General features: G+C 55.2%; 1 protein-coding gene and 1 pseudogene across 5 annotated transcripts in view; one reads left to right on the top strand and one right to left on the bottom strand.

Moving 5' to 3' along the window:
* Positions 1-19,241, top strand: part of PACSIN2 (protein kinase C and casein kinase substrate in neurons 2) — a 115,517-nt gene that overhangs the window by 54,853 nt on the left and 41,423 nt on the right. For 4 of the 5 annotated variants that reach the window (XM_037028518.1, XM_037028516.1, XM_037028517.1 and 1 more), the window contains exon 2: positions 4,734-4,793. The exons of the other annotated variant lie outside the window; for it this stretch is intronic. The gene's annotated coding sequence lies outside the window, so the exon portion shown is untranslated. The remainder of the gene's footprint in view (positions 1-4,733; positions 4,794-19,241) is intronic. 5 annotated transcript variants of the gene reach the window in all.
* On the bottom strand, positions 11,281-11,970 carry LOC118974915 (keratin, type I cytoskeletal 18-like; annotated as a pseudogene).

Genomic DNA, 19,241 nt, shown 5'->3' with positions numbered 1-19,241 from the left:
TGGAGTTCTTAGTTGGCAGTTGTTACGTGGTGTGGAGTATGCATTATTCCAGTGTCTTCTGGCTTCCACTTTTGTTCTCAGCCTGCCGGCTGCCTTTATGATCTGTTCTGTAACTTTGAGGCTTTATAGTTTTGCTTTAATATGTAGTGTTGTAACTCTCTGTTTAAAATCTTGTTGAGTTCATTGGGCTTCCTCGATGTGTGATCCAGCCTTTGAGCATTCTGAAAAATTATCTGTAGACACTGCTTCTTCCCTATTCTTCATGTCGTCTCCTTGTGGAACTTCGTTAGGTGTGTCAGGTTGCGTACCTGCTTACTTTCTAGGGTGGCTTCTTTTAACTTGTCTTTTTGGTGTCTTCAGCTTCCTCTACTTCTTGCCAGCCCAGTGATGCAATCATTTTTGTTCAGCTTTTCATTTTGCAACAGGAGAGTCGCTAAGATACCTGGTGTGCCCGGCTGCTGAGAGCAGAAGTCTGCTCTGTCATACTGTGTCTGCGCCGGCGGAGCCCAGCATGCTCCGCAACTCGTGCATTCCGGACATGTTTACCATGTGCCTGTCATGCATCAATGCCAAGGATACAGGGTGAACAAGGACTTTGTTCTTCAGGGGCTTGTGTTCTTGTGAGTGGGAAGAAATCATATATGAATATATAACTTGGTGCCTGGGGCCGAGTGTTACTGAGAAAATGCAGCAGAGTGGGGCCTGAGTGTCAGAGGAATGGGGACGGGGTAGGGAGGGCTTTCAGACAGCTGACGATGTGAGGGGCAGAGCCTGCAGGGGCTGGAGGAAGGCTGTTTCCTGACAGAGCGGCAGCCACTGCAAAGGTGGGGTGACTCCTGGGGCGTTGGGCAGCCCACAGGAAGGTCACCATAGCTGGAGGAGTCAGGAGCCGGCACTGGAAGGAGCCGAGATGAGTTGGAAGCTGAGGCCAAGTGGGATCTCGTAGGTCAGAGAGGGAAGGGTAGGTAAGTGTGATGGGCACCTCTTGGCAATTTTTGAGTGTGGTGGCTTGACCCAGGTAGCTGAAGCAGAGGTGGTGTGAGGTGGCCACCTTCTGGCCCTGTTTCAAGGTGGAGCTGATGGGATGTGCAATGCGAAGGAAGGAGAAGGGTCCGGGCAGCAGTGCTGCTGCTGATGGGCTTGTTTACTGAAGAAGGAAGGCTAGGGTGGGCGCGGGGGGAGGGGAAGGTGAGTGCAGGGCAGTGTGTCTGGGAGGCCACCCACGTGCCTAGGAGTGGGTGCTGAGCCAGCGGCTGCCCCGTGCTGGGTTGTGCGGAGTCGGCTCTGGAGGGGTCTGTGCTAAGAAGTAAGTTGGGAGGCTGGTGTTTCAAATCTGGGGGGAAAGGCGGTCGCCAGTTCACTGCAGCCAGGGAGGCGCTGCCTGGGTTCTCTGCAGGACAGGCCGAGAGGCGCGGGCACCGGGAGCCCCAGGAGTGTGAGTGATCCCGGGCCAGTTGTCTGACTTGAAGGTAGGGGCTCAGGTTCCTTCACCGGAAACGCTTGCGTCCACACTGTGGGAGTGACGGAGGTGCCGAGGTGGAGCCTCAGCTTCCTTTTGGATTTTCAAAAGTAACCCAACTAATATGTTTTTAGGGAAGAAAATTAAGAAACATGTGTATGGAAAAAGGAAAAACCCAAAACTCACATATTCCATCATCCAGAGAAGGGGAATAAATGTTAACATTTATTCCAGTATTTGCTCAGATGTCCCCTCCTCAGGAGAACCTCCCTGACCACCACTGTGTCTGCAGTAGAGCCCCCCACTCTGGCCCGCACTGGCCTAGGGCCTCCCCAGGCCCCACTCCCTGCCCCTGCACCCCGTACTGGTCTGTCTGTAAGTCCTCTGGCTCCCAGCAGGGCCCGGTGTTTCCTGTGCCTTCGTGAAGTACGTCTTGGTGAGTGAAAAGTGCGTGGGCTCTGGTGCTGCCTTCCAGACGGACCTCTGTTCTGGGCAGGCACCCACCCTGAAACAGGCATTTTAGAGTAAGCTCGGGTCTGTGTTTCACACACGGTGGAGAGTAAGCTCATGTCCGCATTTCACACGCCTCGGACTATCTGTGCGCTCCAGGGCGTTCTCTTTGGTTTGTCTTTCCAGCTTCTCAGAGCAGCCTGCGCCTCAGACTCCTGCCACTGGGCTGCAGGTAGCAGGCTTCCCCTTCCTCTCCCCCCACCCCTCCCCTCCTCGCCCCACCCCCTCCCAGTCCGATGTGACCTTGACTTACCTTTCCTGCTGCTGCACTGGGTGCCCAGGGCCTGCAGGGCCCTGTCTCACCTGGTTTACTCCACCACCTTCGCCAGCTCTTAGCAAGGGTTCTGGCACTCAGGAAGTCATGTGTTCCGAATATTGGGGGAAATATACATAAAATAATAGAGCATCATTGTTTTGACTTAATATTCTACTGAGTTTTTCAGAATAAATTACATATTTTATTGAAAATTTGGGACACAGGCTATTTTTTAAGTCAGCCAAATTGACAGATGTTTTGTTAAGGAAAGGATCTGTGGTGTGTATGCAGGGCAGCAGCAGGGGTGAAGGGGGCTGTGGAGGGAAAGAGAAAGAGGATGGGGTGTGCATGCACACACACGTGTGTGTGTTATGACCTGTGCGCCTGTGCATGTCTGGGTTCAGGGTTGTCCCTGCGGTTAAGAGAGCGACAAGCCGTTTCCTGCAGGGCTTCTCACATCATCCTCATGTAGGGAGCTGGTCATTTCACCTCGAGTGGGAATGTCACTGATTTCCCCTCTTGTCATCTGGTACCTGCAAATGTGATTAGGCAGGTAGCCTCATGAACAAAATACACAGGAGGCTTAACACTGCAGGTGTTTGCTTTGTGTTCCTGGAGAGCTCACTGGTGCTGAACTGAGAAGTGAGTGTGTAAGGCCTATTTGCTGGGGTGACCTGTACCCTCCAGGGTGGGTCATAACCAGGGAGACTGGGGCATTGTAGGGACAGGCAGGTCCAGAGGACGTTCGCTCTGCGCCTCGTCGCTCAGGCACTCACATGTGTGTGCTGTTTGAACCTCTCACAGCGCCCCGGGAAGTCGGCTAGCCACGGGCATACCTGCTGTGCGGGTGAGACGCAAGGGGCTCAGAAACGAGAGCTCAGAGCTGCCGCTGCCGGTTCAAACCCTGCTCTCACTCAACTCTCCCCGTTTAAGGGGAGCTTCTGCTATTAACTTTATGCTCGGTTTTAGCTCATTAGTTTCAGGTTGTTGCTTGATAAGTGGGTTCCCCATGTTATTTTCAGATTACTGGGTAGACCTTCATGTTCCGTGAGCTCTTCAAAGAGGAAAACCACCATCAGATCAGAACTCGGTCGTCAGTTTGTCATGCCAGGTCCAACTGGCCGTGTCCTTCTTTGGAGCAGGAGACTCTGGCCCCAGCGTGCACATTTGAGGAAGCCGCACCGTAGTTGAGTGCAGAGACACCTATGAGATGCTTAGAATCCAAATCCTTTCGTGATTTGCATGACTATTTTTAACTTCAAAGGCGCAGGTTCACCACACTGCTTGAGAAGCACTTGAAGGCTTCACTTCCTGACAGAGCTCTGGCGGGGGTGGGGGCGGCTCTCAGGCAGAGCTGGGAGGTGGACGGGATGGGCAGGAGTCTGTTCCTGCTGGGGTGAGTGACTCAGGCCCACGGGTGCTCTGCTCTTTGTAAATTCTCCCTCCTCCCCTTCGAGGCCACAGCCACTTCCCAGGGCCTGTTCCGAGGGCCTGCGTGACGCTGCGCTGCGCTGGGTGGTGCCTCCTCTTTGCTTTGCAGGGTCTTCTCCCTGGGAGGCCTGTCTCTGCCTCTCCACCTGGTGAGCTCCCGTGGAAACTTCAGCCCCGTGCATCCTCCCTGGACCCCCGTCTGTTCTCGTAGCATTCTGAGCAGAGTCCTCTCCAAGCACTTGGCACCCCCTGTGTCGGAGGAGGTTGCGTGTTGGTCAGCCTCGTGGGAGGGGAGTGGTCCGTGGCCGTGCCTGGCTCTTTGGACAGAGGCCGGCCCGCAGTCGCCACCCTCACTCTGGCACTGCCACCGACTGTTGAAGGCCCCGCACTAGCACAGTGCCAGCCCCAGACAGACGCCACTTGATCCTCAGAACCTTGAAGGCAGATTGATTCCATTTTACAGATAAGCAGTATCAATCCCAAACCTCTTAAGGATGTTGCACGAGGCACTGGGCCATTCAGCAGTCACGCCAGCACGTCTCGTAAAGAACCACAGAAGCACGTTTCAGAGACCTAGGTCTGTCCGGAGCTCCACGCTCTTTGGTGGGGTTCTCTCCCCTTCAGCCAGGGCTGCAGCCCCTTCTCGCGGGTTCGGCAGAGGCTCAGGCAGACTCTCAGGCAGACTCCGAGGGAGGGAAGAGCCTGGGAAGCGCCAGGTCTGCGCAGGAAGGAGGCAGTGGGGAACTGCCCACCGAGGCCCTTTGTGTGACAGGAAGCCCTGCTTCTCCGAGGGGCTGCCGCAGAGCGGAGGGGCGAAGGAAGCCTGAGCAGCGGACCCGGGGCCACTCTGACTCACACGTGCCGTGATAATGCCCTTTGTCGGAGCTCGGGAGCCGGCCTCGACGGCCGCCCGCTCCCAGGGGTCAGCACTTCTCCCCCCTGGCCCGCCGTGTCGAGTGCCGCCGTTTTCTTGCCTGAACAAAGGACAGCCTCCTGACCCGTTCTTCCGTTTTCCTTCTGCTTTTGCCACAGAATCTTCCCGTCTCATCTGGGCCTTTGGGGCTCTTCTTTGTTTAGGCTTCCAGCGTGTGTCTTGAGTTGGAAACCTTGCAGCTCAAGGAAGAAGGACCCCACTGGGTGAGTGCTGCCACCCGAGAGAAGGAATCTTCGGGAAGTGTCTGGTGTGGCTTATTAGGTGGTGGTGGTGGAGCTGCCCCGAGAACTCAGGGGACAGATGAAGTGGAGGGGCCTGAACGGACAGCCCAGTTCCCTGCGGCTTCATCGTACACGTCTCTCGGGCCGCGGCCACCTGTCCCTGGTTAGGTGCTGGGGGCAGGGTGTCAAGGGACCCTGGAGTGAACAGGGGTGGGGGGCGGCAGTGGCAATGAGCTGACCTGTCCTTCTGTGCTCACCAGCCCTGACTTCCAGCTGGGCATGAGGGTGTGCGCACACTGCTTGTGTGGAGGGATTCTGAGGTTGAGTTGGAATAACACGGCTTCCGTCCTTGTCAGGCAGCTTACGTGTTGTGGCAGGACCGGGACCCTTCCTGGGTCGACATGGCGGCAAATCCGTGTGTGCTCGTCCTGTAGAGCCGGGACGCGGGTCTTCACTGGGTGTGGCTGCTCGGGCAGTCTGTGCAGAATGCTCACATTTGTGGGGTGGAAGAAGCCACATCTGCTGGGTGTGTTTTGTTGTGGCCAATCCATACTTTCTTCAGGCTCTGGCGACCTGAGGTCGTGCCCCCTTCCACATTTAGAATGGTCAGAATCAGAAGTTCAGGGCCCCTTTTCACACAGCCCACCCCCAGTGTTGTGAAGAAGGGGAATTGAGGGTCGGGGGCGAGAGCAGGGCCAGGCCTGAGAACAGCTCCTGTCCCCTCCCCATCTGCGTGGTGGAGCCCAGGGTGGGTCCCCCAAAGGTGGCCCCATGCAGGCTGTGGTGAGCATTAGGGGCTGCGTGGAGAGCAGCGGGCACACGGCGAGTTATTGCTGTCGCCAAGTCAGGTGCCGGGAGGGGCAGTGCTTCCTCCCTCCTCCCCGCCAGCGCTGGGGCTGTGTCTGTCTCCGTTCTGCCCCCTTAGACTGAGGGGGGCTTCGGGCCCCTGGGATTTTGGAGGCCTCGCTCTGGATGAAATTAGACACGTTGCATTGTGCTCACACTCGGTTTAAAGGTTTTTTAATATTGTAGAGCTAATGGAATAGCTTTTGAAACTATTTGACAACAAGAAATTAGTTCCTCCTCCTTGCACTTGTTTGTGTGTTTGTTCAGTGTGTGTCTGTACAGAGGGAATGAACGGGTGGAGCCGCAGAGGCAACAGGAGTGCGGGACTTGTGTGGACCAAACTGCAGGTTGGGACCTGTGGCTGGAGCAGGTACAGTGTGATGGGGTGTTGCGTGGAGAGGCTGGAGGGGGCAGTGGTTAGAACTGAGAGGCCCTGCTGGCCACAGTAAGAAATCTTGGAGGGATTTCAAGTGGGAGCACAACTCGATTTCTAAGAGACACACAGACCACCATTGTTGCATCCTGGAGAAAGCTTGGTGGCTGGGGACAAGTTAGGCCCTAGTGATCTGGGCAAAAGACGGTTGGCAACCTGAACAAAGGTATCCAATTGCTGTGAGGATGGGCAGAGCGGGAGGACTCGGGGGCTGTTGAAGAGCCAGTGTCGCCAGGCCTTGGAAACTGACCAACTGCGGTGGGCAGGTGTGCGGCCGGGTGCGTGATGAGACCCTTCCTGTGCAGGAAACCCAAGGACAGCAGTGGGCCCCGGGGGGTAGGAAGTGGGTTGCAGGGACTGTGTCATGGCCAAGTAGAGGTGCCCAGTGGGCAGTCAGATGTGTGGGACTGGAGTTCATGGGAGAGAGCTGGGCCAGAGGAGCCAGTCGGTGGTCGTGAGGTTTAGGGGTTTGCTGAATGGGGGAGCAGAAGGGCTCGCTGAGGCAGAGTGTGCAGCAGGAGGGTCAGGCTGGGACAGAATTTCGAGGAACCCCAGCCTCCCAGGCCTGGGCCGAAGAGGAGGAGGAAGAGCAGGAGACGCAGCTCAGAGATGGCAGGGGTGTGGCTGGGGGGGCTGGTGCAGGAGAGGCAGTGGGAAGGCCTGAAGCTGCAGTTTAACACTGGGGAGCCTGGGACGCATCTGCAGCCTGACACCAGGGAGCTCTTGGCTTTCTAGTCTGAGTACTTGCACTAGGGAGACGGGAGAGGAAGCAGTGGCCTGGGAAGTAAATGGGCAGGGTGAGGACTGCAGGGCTTGGGAGAGGGTAGCTCTTGTAAGAAGCTTGGCTGTGATGGGGAGAGGGCTGAGCAGTCCAGGCTGAGGATGCGGAGGAAGGGACTGGTGGGCAGAGACGGGTCCTGCGGCCGTGAGAAGAGCGGGATGAGGGGACAGCCTTAGACAGGAGCATGCGTGGGGAGGTCAGCCTGTGGGCGGACGCGTTTTCAAGTCACAGCAAGACGTGGAGGGGCCTCCGACTGCTTGCTGATCCCTATTCTGTGAACTGGGATGTGTCATCTGCTGAGAGCCAGAGGAAGGGAGGTGGCCAGGGAGAAGGTCTGCAGGACATCACCTCAGGAGACAGAGGCAGAGAGGGGGACGCCTGAGGAGGTGCGAGGTCCTCCGCCATTCAGCGGACTGCCTGCGACTTCGAGGGGCTGAGGCCAGTGTGATTGGGAGATGCCTTGAGGGCGGCACTGGCCAGCCCAGGGCGAAGGAGGGGCGGGGGCTGGGGTGTGGTGGGTTTAAGGCGACAGCAGAACTAGGAGGGTCTGTCTGGTGACAGACAGCTCGGTGATACTGCTCTTTAAACTTCTGGTGAACCTCCTCCATGGACGGGTCTGTTAGCCCAAAGGAAGGCACTTGGCTTTTAGAGTTGGGGGAGAAGGTTCTGTGCCCACGAACAGGAGTCAGCTGAGAAAGTGCCAGGTGTGAGAGTGATGAAGTCTTCGCTGTGTGTCCATCACTCCTCCGGCGATGGGCACGACCTTGTGGGGACCTGCTCCCACTCTGTGCCTGACGCCGACAGGTGGCCCAGCCCGCCAGCCCCTCCTGGAACGTCAGGGACACCACCAGAGGAGGACTCCTGCCTAGTGTTGGGGAGCTGGTTTCCGTGAGCGTTTCTCTGTGTAAAGCCGTGTGTGGCCCACCCATTCAGTCCCCGGAAATGTGAATCCAGCTTTGTTATGTGAAAAACAGATTCCCGTTCCTATGGCGAGTGTGTGCCTCATGAAGTGGACACACTGCGGCCATCGTACAGAAGCAAGGCTAAGGAGACCCGCTCCCTCACCGCTCTTCTCCATCCCTGCCGGCCTCCCCCCGGGATGTGGTCGTTTGTTGTTGTAGACGTCCAGCCATGGGGCAGGTCTCTGAGCGTCGGCCTCACCGGGGCTACAGAAGCGAAGACTCTCAGCCCTTGCCCTTGGAGTTCACCCGTGCCGAATGTGTCTGCCGTGTTTTGTGCTGGCTGCTCTTCTGCGCCTCCACTGTGTTCGGGCATCAGGCGGCCACCTGCCCACTCCTGACGACGGCCGCGTGGTGCCCCGCTCTCGAGGCTTCATTGTTTCCCTGTTTGTGGCGTTGGACTTGCCTCCGCCCTCTGCCGTGCAAATGGTACCGAGAGGAGCATTTTGTTCAAGCTCTTTTCCCCTGAGTTCATGTGCCTGAAACATATTCCCAGAGCGGGACTGCAGGTCAGAGGTTGGTAACTGCTACTAGCCTTGGTCTGTGTTTCCAGATTTTTCTGTGAAGGCTATTGGCAACGGTAGAGTACATCCCCGTTTTCCTGTAGCCCCACTGTGACTGGCATTGCCGTTTTAACTTTTTTTTTTATAATGTTTCATTGATTATGCCATTACAGTTGTCCCATTGCCTCCCTTCATTTCGCTTCACCCTGCACACCCCCTCCCACCCACATTCCCCCCCTTTAGTGTGTGTCCATGTGTCATAAGTTCTTTAGCTTCTACATTTCCCACATACTCTTGCCTACCCCCCTGTCTATTTTCTACCTACCGTCTATGCTACTTATTCTCTGTACCTTCTCCCCCCTTCTCCTCCTCCCACTCCCCTGTTGCTAACCCTCCATGTGATCTTCATTTCTATGGTTCCACTCCTGATCTAGCTGTCCTCTTAGTTTGCTTTTGTTTTAGATGTGGTTGTTAATAACTGTGAGTTTGCTGTCTTTTTACTGTTCATATTTTTTATCTTCTTCTTCTTAGATAAGTTCCTTTAACATTTCATATAATAAGGGCTTGGTGATGATGAACTCCTTGAATTTGACCTTGTCTGAGAAGCACTTTATCTGCCCTCCCATTCTAAATGAAAGCTTTGCTGGATAGAGCAATCTTGGATGTAGGTCCTTGCCTTTCATGACTTGGAATACTTCTTTCCAGCCCCTTCTTGCCTGCAAGTTTTTTTTGTTTGTTTGTTTGTGTTTTTTTTTTGAGAAATCAGCTGACAGTCTGATGAGAACTCCTTTGTAGGTGACTGTCCCCTTATTTCTTGCTGCTTCTAGGATTCTCTCCTTCATTTTAATCTTGGCTAATGTAATTATGATGTGTCTTGGTGTGTTCCTCCTTGGGTCCACCTGCTTTGGAACTCTCTGAGGTTCTAGTACTTCCTGGAAGTCCATTTTCTTTGCCAAATTGGGGAAGTTCTCCTTTATTATTTGTTAAAATAACTTTTCCATTTGTTGCTCTTCCTCTTCCCCTTCTGGTACCCCTATAATTTGGATGTTGGAATGTTTAACCTTTAGGAAGGTTCCTAAGCCTCACCTCATTTGTTTAAAATTCTTGTTTCTTCATTCTTTTCTGTGTGGTTATTTCTTTCTTCCTTCTGGTCTACTCCATTGATTTGAGTCCCAGTTTTCTTTCCATCACTATTTGTTCCCTGTGCATTTTCCTTCATTTCACTTAGTGTAACCTTCATTTTTTCATCTAATTTGTGACCAAAATCAACCAATTCTGTGAGCATCCTGATCACCAGTGCTTTGAACTGTGCATCTGATAGGTTGGTTATCTCTTGGTCGCTTAGATGTATTGGCTCTGGGGCTTTGATCTGTTCTTCCATTTGAGCCCCTTTTTGGGGGGGGGTCAGGTTGTGCATGTTACGTATGAGGTACGGAGTCTTAGGTGTTCAACAGGGCGGGGCAACCCAGTTGCTGGGTTCTGATGCTGTATGTGGGGGCGGGGTCAGAGAGGGAACAATGGCGCTTGCTTGGATCTCAGTCCCCTCTGTGGCTTCCCACAAGCAAATTGGGCCTTTCTGGTGCTGGTTCCCCGGGTGGGTGTGCTTGTGTACATTCTAGGACCCCGTGGGTCTCTCCAACGAACTCTCCTGTGAGGCTGGGAGTATCTCCCGGCACCTTTTCAATCGGTGCTTTTAGGCTTTATTTCTTGTCACTGGGGCCCTGGGTTGCACGGTCTGTCTCACTGCCCATTTTTGCCTAGTCTGTGTGCTCCTGAATGTGTGACCACGGTCGGCCCCGCACCGCCTGCATGCCTGGGTCTGCCAACCACACTTTTTCCTGCTGGGACCCCTCTACACCAGCTGCTGCCTCTGCCCCTCTTACCGGTCTGTGTCCATGGTTGTCAGACTTCCATACAGTTCAGTTTTTTGTCTGTTCTGGTTGTGTTTTTGTTTCTAAATCTTTGTTGTCCTTAATTTTGGTTGTGTGAGGAGGCACAGTGTTTCCACCTATGCCTCCCTCTTGGCCAGAAGTCTTAACTTTTCTTATTTTTATAAGTTATTTCCATTTTTAAAGAGCGTTAATAAGCTGTTTTCTCCATGTGGTGGTTTGCTGTGTTTGACTTGGCTAGGTTATGCTGCAGTGACAAGTAAACCCCGAATCTCAGAGGCTTAACCTAACAAAAACGTCTCTCTTGCTCACTGTGCACGTCCCCTGTGGGATGCTGGGGTGTGGTCCCCCACAGTCCCTCTGGGGCCAGGCTGGCGGAGGAGACTCTGTTGTCCTGCAGCTGTAGCGTGAGGCTTCTCAGTGGGTGACAGGCAGAAGGCAGAGGGCCAGGGACTTCCGAGGCTTCTCCCTGGTTGCGTGGCCTGGTGTTGCGGGCAGAAGCTCAGGGAGCGATCCCGTCGGTGCTGCAGCTGCCTTTCCTCCCACGTGCTCCTCTGGGGCCCTCCCTCTTCGTGTCTGCCTGTACTGTGTTTTAGAGAGAAGATGCGATCAGTCGTGTTGAATCCATTTTCTTTGTTTGCTTTCCACATGACATTTTATCGTACAAGCGTTTAAATATGTAGGTTTTGGGTCCATCCATCATATTTTCTGATATCTTTTGTTTCTTCTTTTTTTCTAATGATCTTTGCCTTTTTATTGGCCTCCTGCCCCCATGGGGTGCCCCACATCTGCTGCCTTAATGCTTCGAAACTTTGGTATCATTGACCTCAGACATCACTTTGCAGTCCACAGTCCTGCGGGGGGGGCGGGGGCTGGCCTTTCGGATGGGTGGTATGGAGTTGTGTGTCACCAAGATCGAAGTCCTTCCCTTCTTCTAGCAGGTGGTGGTGGGTGGTGATCTCAGCTTCCAGCTCAACCTTGGTATTCGGTAGGGCCTGTGCTCCTGGGCCAGGCACCGCCCCTTTGCCCAGGTCTGGACTGGTCTGACTCCATGTACATCAGGGTCTCGTCGAGCTGCCCCGCCGCCTGGCATGGTGCGCCTCCATGCCCTCAGGCTGGTCCACGTCCATCTCCAAGGACTGGACCACGCATCTCAGCTCCGTGCTGAGCTCCGTGCTGAGCTCAGCTCCGTGCATCTCACCTCTCCCAGCAGAGGTGACTGCTGTGGTGCTGTCCTCAGTCTGGTGGGACCAGTACTTGTCTGGCTCCTCGTGGAGCCCAGGTGTCCTCTGTGATTTTGCTGAGGTCCTGAGATTTGGGGGCATCCAAATCCCTGGTCAACGCAGTGCTGACAGTCTGGCTTTGTGGGCCCTTCGCTTCCTCCGCATGTTTTTTCTTCATCAAGAGCAGCTCCTCCTTGAGAGGCTTGATCTGTCTCCGGCTGTAACTGAGTGATATTTGTGTCATCAGTGACCTTTCAGAGCCCATTGATGTCACTCTCCACAGGCTGGCACATGGCCAGCTCCGTCTCATGCTTGACTCTGAAGTCATCAGCAGCAAGACGGTCATCGTCAACCTCCAGAGTGATGCGGGCATTGTCCACAGAACTTGCAAAGATCCGAGCCCTCAGGTCCTCAATGGTCTGGAAGTGGTAGATGCCCCAGTCTCTGACCTGGGGCCCCTGTCCTCCAGGTGTTCCGCATTCTGCTGTCCAGTCTCCGATTTCCAGCCTCCAGGCAGGAGGCCATTCAGGCATCGCCTAGTCCCCTTGCTCTGGTTGCCCCCGTATCCCTGCCAGAGCCCCAGGCACCCGGACACTGATGGAGTGGGACACGGAGATCCGGGAGTCTGAGCCCCCGGCGCCTCCATAAGACACTGGCTGGCCGGCCGGGCTGGTGGCTGGGCGACTGCATAGAGCCCAGGGTCCGTGTTGGTGGAGGAGCTGGTGCGGGGGCTGACGCTCCTGTTGTTTCGGGAGAAAGGTGAGAGGCCAAGATTCAGGTTACAGCAGCCTCTTTGTTTCTTTAACATCACAATTTATTATCTTTTTCTCAGAGCCAGAGAAGCAGCTATTTTCTTTGAATTGCTTAAAATAGATTTTTATTTGGCTCTGTCTGACACTTAAGACGAATTCATATATATAATGTATCGTCAGGTGGTTTAAATCTAAGTTAATTCCGTCTTTGGTGTGATAGCTGTTTTTCTGTAACCTTAAAAACCCGAGCACAGCCCTTCAGCCCGACACCCTGCATGATGGCAACACTGCGCAGGGTAGGAACCTTCTCGACCTGATCGAGAACGTGTGTGAAAACTTGCGGAGCTGGGGGGGCAGGGAAAGGACGGACTGAAAGGACAGGGCATCGGCTCTCGCCGCCTATACTCACAGCGCACCGGAGGGTCTCACCAGGGCAGTGAGGTGAGAAGAGAGGTGGAAGGCACACAGGTCAGAATGGAAAGGGGACGTGGTCTTGTACGTAAAACTCCTGAGGAATCCACTAACAAACTATCAGAACTAGTACACGGTTCAGCAGGTTTGCATGATACAGGTCAGTATATGAAATACATGCTATGCTGGAAGCTAGCATGTATTTCTAATGACTAATCCAGAAATTAAACTAAGAAAACAGTTCCATGTACACTAGCATGAAAAAGAATAAAACGTTTAGGAACGAACCTAACAAATGAAGCGTAAGAGTTGCACACTGAAAACTAGACGACATTGTTGGAGGAAGTGAGAGGCGACCTCAGCACGTCCGTGAACGGAAGACAGGCCACTGTTGCCATGGCGATGCTCCCCACTGATTGGCCGGTCCACTGCAACCCCTGTCCGGGGCCTGGCTGGCTGCTGTTCATAGAAGTCGAACAGTTGATTCTGAAATTCATACGGAAATGCAAGGTATTCAGAACAGTCAAGACAACCTTGAAAAGGCAGAACGAAATCAGAGCACTCACTCTTCCCAGTTTCAAAAAGTTCCACACACCCACGAGTGTTCACAGCAGTGTGGTGTTGGCTCGAGGGCAATCAGTGGGATAGACTCAAGAACAGGACAAACCCCTTCCACTCATGGCCACTTGATTTCGGACGAGAGTGCCAAGCTAGTTCAGTGAGCGAAAGAACGGTCTCTTGAACAGTCAGCGCTGGGACCACCAAGATCTGCGTGGAAAGGAGTGAATCCGGACCCCCATCTCGCCCCACTAAAACCTAGCTCCACGCTTGCTCTCCAGCAGCTCACAGTCAGACAACTTACTCCGCCACGCACTTCCCTCCTCTCGCCGCGTGGAGTATACAAGCCTGTTTCTGGAGTAAGATGCTCTGCTAATTACCAAGCAAAGAAGGAAACTGAGTTTTTACACCAGCATTGTTTCCATCCCATTTGTTTTTATTCTTTAATGGCTATGTAATAATAATAATAACAACAACAGATAGCCTTCGTTAGACTGATCACAGTGTTGTCCTGCTCCAGCCTCACCTTCACCACCGGCCCCACAGCAGGCTGCGCTGATGCGGTGGGCCAGGGGAAAATTCCAGCTTCAGAAGCGCGGTTGTGGCAGGTGCTGGGTGAGCATTCCCGCCTTCGGCAGTTTGTAGAAGGCCCGGTGTGTGCAGACTCCATTAAAATGCGGGCTCTGGGAAGCCGGGACTTGGTCTGGTACGCTGTGAGCGTCCACACCTGGGCTGCAGTAGGCGTTTGGGATGAGTGAGTTGGTGAATGAGGGGGTGGTGGAGGGACTGACCACAGGACTCGGCAGCACGACGGGCACACAGCTGGCACAGCGATTCAGGGGATGCTGTCTTTTAGTGGGCGGGGGAGCCGTGGCTGGAGGGCAGGTGGCGTGTGCAGGTCAAGGCCAGAGTAGAATGCAGGTCTCCTGGCTCCATTGTCCCACCCCAACCTTGAAAGCAAAGGTGGTCCTGTTTCCCATAGAAATGTCGTCCCAGTGTGTTCCGTTCCCACCGTGGGGCTGGCCTCTCCCGGGGCTGGGAGGTGGAAGTGGCCGGCGCTAGACCACTTACCCAGCTGGGCCCGCTCCGAACCGTTTTTCTTTTAAACCTTGTACTCTTCGTGTATACACTGTCTCGCACGGCTGTTTGCATTCTCACAAGAATCTCAGCTTGGAAAACTGTCAGTTTTGTCCTTTTAGAGTAACGTTTTCTATTTTTAAACCTGCGGAACAACAAGTCAGTGTTTAGCTTAGGGCGGTCTTCCGCCTGAGTCCCCAGGTTCCCAGGGTGCTTGCCAAGTGGAGGCTGGTGGGGGGTTGCTGTGGAAGTCAGTCCACGCACGGACCTGTCAGCTGACACGCTCCTGTTACGTAAGGCGGGACAGGAGCACATGCTGTTTGCCCAGCTCTTCGAGGAGACGTGTGGGGGGACTGACCCTGAGCTGGGCTGAGACCAGGCGACTCTGGGTCTTGTCCTGCCTTTGTTGCCTGCTCTCTGTACCCTGAGACATGTCACCCGGAATGTGGAAAGCCATCTGAAGATGACCACGGGAGTGCCAGGACTTGTTTCCCGTGAGCCAGTGGGCGTAGAAGGCACCAGAGGCAAAACACTGTCTTTCAAGGGTGTCTGCACGGTTCCATATCTCAATTTACTGTGAACGCCCCACACAGACAGTGTGGCTTTCTCTAACCTCCAGGTCCCCGCCCTCCTTCTCTGCACTTTGCCTTGTGGTCCTGTCTCATTTCTGGAGCTCCTGCTTTGGGTCACACATGGAGTTGAAGGGCAGAGACCTTCCCCACGGACTTCCAGGTGGAACAGGACAAGGACCTCTGTGAGCCTGCACGGATGGCGCATGGTGGGAGCTGACGTGCCAGGCTGTCCTGAAGGGCACCAGGCACTTGCCAGGCGGCCTGTGTCTGTGTGGCCCTGACATAGATGCACCCTCCCAGCAAGCCCATTCTAGAGAGGGGACTTCACTAGATGCCTCCGAAGGCTGCTGTGTGCTGCAACGGCTCGGGCCCACAGTGCGGGTTGGGTCTACCTCCAAGACCGCTGGGCGGGCAAGCCCAGGCCTTCCAGGGCCTCGTGTGCCCATCGACGGGGCTTTCTTAAGCACTTTCCACCTCTGGGCTTTCCTTCCTCCTTCAGGCTGATGTTAAGAATAAATAAACTGACCTTCTTTCTCTAGGATCTTCAGAACCATTTTATTTTCATTCTCAGGCCACAGGAATTCACTGCTGAGTGTTCACTATTCATATACAATTATGAACAAGGGACTAATTCATCTGCTTTCTAAGTTAGAAACTGTACCCCGTGCGGACAGAGTGCGTGACGTCGAGAGGCCGTTCCCAACTTATCTGAAGTGGCTGCTCGCTGGGCCTGCTGTGGACACACTGTGTGTGCTGCCCTATAGTCGGATGGCATCTGCTCTTGGGGCTGTCGGCTCAGGTCCAGCATTTGGCAGGATGGTTTTGGCTTACTCCGAGCCAGGGTGGCTGGGCTGGTAAGAGAGTGAGCTGGGGAAAGTGGGCTGGGCCCGGCCAGGCCAGGCCAGGCGGGCCTCGTACCTGATCGTCTCACTGGCAGTGGGAGACGGAGCCTTCTGGAGACGGCAGTCCGGGATTGCGCGACCGCAGAGGAGGAGGCCTTCGGGCTCCATGTCTGTGCAGCTGGCCCCCACACAGCTCAGGGCCCCGCGGGGTGCTCACCATCCCTGCTTCCTGGAGCTATGTGGATTCAGTGGGGAGGGCTCAGCGCCTGCAAGCCTGCCCTGCACTCACGGTGGGCCTCGGGCAAGTCTGGGTTAGGGAGGGCTGGGTTCAGGGGAATGAACTTAGGCGAGGGGGTGCAGCTGCGGGGCCGGGGAGGGAGCCAGCAGTGGTGTTGGCTGTGGGAGAGAGAGCCTTCCTTGGGTTAGCGAAGGTGCCGCTCGGTAAGCAGACTGCAGTGTGGGCACTGTCTTCCCGTTCTACGAGTGGAAAACCAGAGGCAGAGCAGTGGTGGGCCTTGCTTGGAGCACGCAGCTTATAAGACCCAGGTGCTGGGTCAGTCCCCATGCTGCCCCGATCCCTGCCTGTGCCCTGGGGACGCCCAGGCAGCCCCTCACAGGACACACGGGGACTCTCCTCCTCTGCGTGGAAGTGGGCGTCTGCAGCAGGCTTCCAGGTCTCATGGTTTTTTTTGAAGGTGCTCCCAGTCAGCACCTGTTTACACAGGCCCACGTGTTTGAGATTTCCCGCCCTGAGCCCTGTCTCAGGTTGACCTTTGTCTGTGTGGGCAACGCTTGCCCCTGCCCGGTGCTGTCCTGTACCTGAGTGATTCTTCTGGGCTTTTGGTAACAAACCAAGTTGAAATCTCAGTGGTTATGGGACTTGAATCATTTATGTTGCAAAAGAAAAAATTAGCCCCTTCGCAGTGAATGGTAGGGGTCGCCCGAGTTCCGGACTTCGTGGGAGCTCTTCGCCACTGGCTGCAGCTCTTTCCCACAGACGGGCTTCTCTGATGCTCTGACTGCAGACAGAATTGTCGGTGAGGGTGCAGTGTGTCCAGAACCAGTCTCTGGGCGCGTGCAAGAGGGGCTGTGTACACGGGAGAGTCCTGACGTTCCTGGGACAGGGAGGGAGGGGATGCGGTGAGCAGGGACGGGGACCGAGCAGAGGCGCACCCCGGACGGGCGAGGGCGCCCGGCACTCTGAGGTTTCCCTGCAAAATCTACTCCCCGGCTCCATTCTTCCTTCCTCTAGCTGTTGTCACTCAGCAGCCGCAGGCACTGTGACAGGCACCAGGGTCCCCTTGGGAGCTGACAGCTTTGCTGGGGAAATAATGGCACCGTAGAGGAACTACAAAGGGACAGTGGTGGGCAGAGGGTCACTGGTGTGGGAGGGGAAGGCTCCTCAGGAGGTGGCACTTAAACTCAGCCTTGCAGCATGGGTAGGAGGTGGCAAGAAGGACGGTCTCTGGTGGCGGCGGCGTGTGGTGTGGGTTGTTCAGGTCCCTCCGGCGGCGGAGGCCTGCCGGGCAGGGAGAGCAGGCTGGAGCGGGGCCCTGGGGCCGTGGGATTATTCCACGTGTGGGCTCACGAGGATCTTCCGTATGTGGCTGCCTCATTCAAAGATGTGTACGGACACGCAGAGTGAGAGGACACGCGGTGGGGAGGGGGTCCCAGGGCGGGAGTGGGGCCTGCGTGCAGGTGAAGGGGGGAAGGAGGTCACGGTCCTACACAAGGCCTTGGCGGGCCGTATGTAGCAACAGAAAGGACCCGGGGTCTTCTCCACCCTCTCCATGTGGGAACGCCACGCGGGACATGCGGCGCCTCCGTTGGACTTTCTGGGTGCGATTGGCTTTTATGGAAAGCCTCGAAACAATGCTCGTTGTACAAAGGTATGTTGCCACAGTCCCAGCAAACTCCAATATGCATAAGGCCTCATTAGTACCAAGTTGCTGGTGAAATTAGAGAAAATGCCCAAATCTCCTTTTGCTTCTTTTTACTGCCTTTCTCTCTCGCACGTGTGTCCTGTGAGGAAAAACCTGGAAGGCTGTCAAGGACTGGCTGTTCTCTGAGTGTCTGAGGAGAACAGTGTGAGTCAGGGTAGCTTTTTGCTAGTATTTTAGTATCTGGTGTATTTTTTTTAAAGTCCTGTGCAACTGGAGTTTCTTCCGCGTTTCCTGTTGCCATGGCTCCATAATATTTCCCCAGATCTGCTTATTCATACTTTCACACACTCCCGTGTCGGATGCGCAATTCCTGAGTCGGAATATCTTGTTCTGATCTCCAGGAGTGTTTCTCCAGCTGCAATAGCGTTTTTCTCCAGAATGGAAGTTCGTTGTTCTTCCTACTGTAGACGCTGGGAAGAGAGAGGGTTTGGTCCTGTGAAGGACGTACACAGAGGGTGGGGTGCGTGCGGGCTGTTACCCGGCTCCCTCGGCGGTCTGAGCAGGGGACGAGTGTCATCTGTGTGCAGCCACTTCCCCTTTAGACACCACAGCTGAGGGTACAGGATGGACAGGCTGCCACGCTCGCCATCTCAGTCCTGACACCCACGGACACTGGGGTCTTGCCCTTCGTGCGTCCGCGTGTGCGTCCTCTCCCTCTCACTTGTTCACTCGTTTGTTTTTGGCCCGACCGAGGCTTCCGCTTCGGCAAGGTCTCTTGTTTCAAGGACCTGCAGCGAAGAGGGAGACAGCGCTGGTCTGCGGCGGCCGGTGACGGTGGCCCTGTGCTCCTCTCCCCCAGCCCTCGGCTTTTCCAAGGAGCTGCTTTTCTGCATTTCGCTGCTCTGAGAAATTCATGTGTGCTCCAGGATGGCTCAGGACTCAAAGACAGTCCTGGAGCTGTGTAGAGTCGTGGGGATGTTTTGTTCCCAATCTTTTAAAGTCTCGGACCTCTTCCATTTTCCAGGGGTTGCCCGTAAATGTGGTGTCAGATGAGGTGCTGGGGGCATGTGCGTGGGGCTCACTGCAGGGGCTCCGCTTGGCCACCCAGGAGGCTGGGGTGGGGAGGTCTTTCCACTAAGTGACCACGTAAGCTGACCATTGGAGAAGACTTGACTTTTTAAGGGTCACTAAGTTATTTTGGCTCTCATCTGGTAACCCGTCTTCTTTCCTTTCCTGGGTGATCCGGGAGAGGTCAACGCGCAGCTGCAGGGATGCGGCTGCTGACTGCTCACCCTGTGGTTTTTCTTTGCCATGGTCTCATTCGTGCAGGGGCAGCACGTCCCGGTCTGTGTCGACGAGTTAGGGGGCCACTGTGGGTGAGATGCCCCCCGAACGGACCTTCTGGAGGAAGCAGCGAACGTGCCTGGGTGAAGCCCGGGTAGGGATGTGCTGTAACGAGGTCTCGAGGGGAACAGGAAGTGGCAGGGGAGAGGCGGGTGGGAGGTAGGGCTGGACGCGGCAGCATGGTCGGGGGCGCCCTGAGGACTCTGGGCAGCGGGCCAGATGCTGTGGTGGTGGGGTCTGTGCACCTCCCTCGGAGGTGAGCTCCCAGGGTGAGGCAGTGGCGTGTGCCAAGGCTCTGCGGCAGGAATGGCGTAGTGTGTTGGAGAGATGGGGAGGAAGATGATGACGAGTCCCTGG

This window comes from Sturnira hondurensis, unplaced genomic scaffold (assembly GCF_014824575.4).
Source record: "Sturnira hondurensis isolate 20B ecotype Veracruz unplaced genomic scaffold, ASM1482457v3 Scaffold0019978, whole genome shotgun sequence".
Taxonomy (NCBI): domain Eukaryota; kingdom Metazoa; phylum Chordata; class Mammalia; order Chiroptera; family Phyllostomidae; genus Sturnira; species Sturnira hondurensis.
Note: the sequence above shows the minus strand (reverse complement) of the source record. Positions and strands in the feature narration are given on the sequence as shown.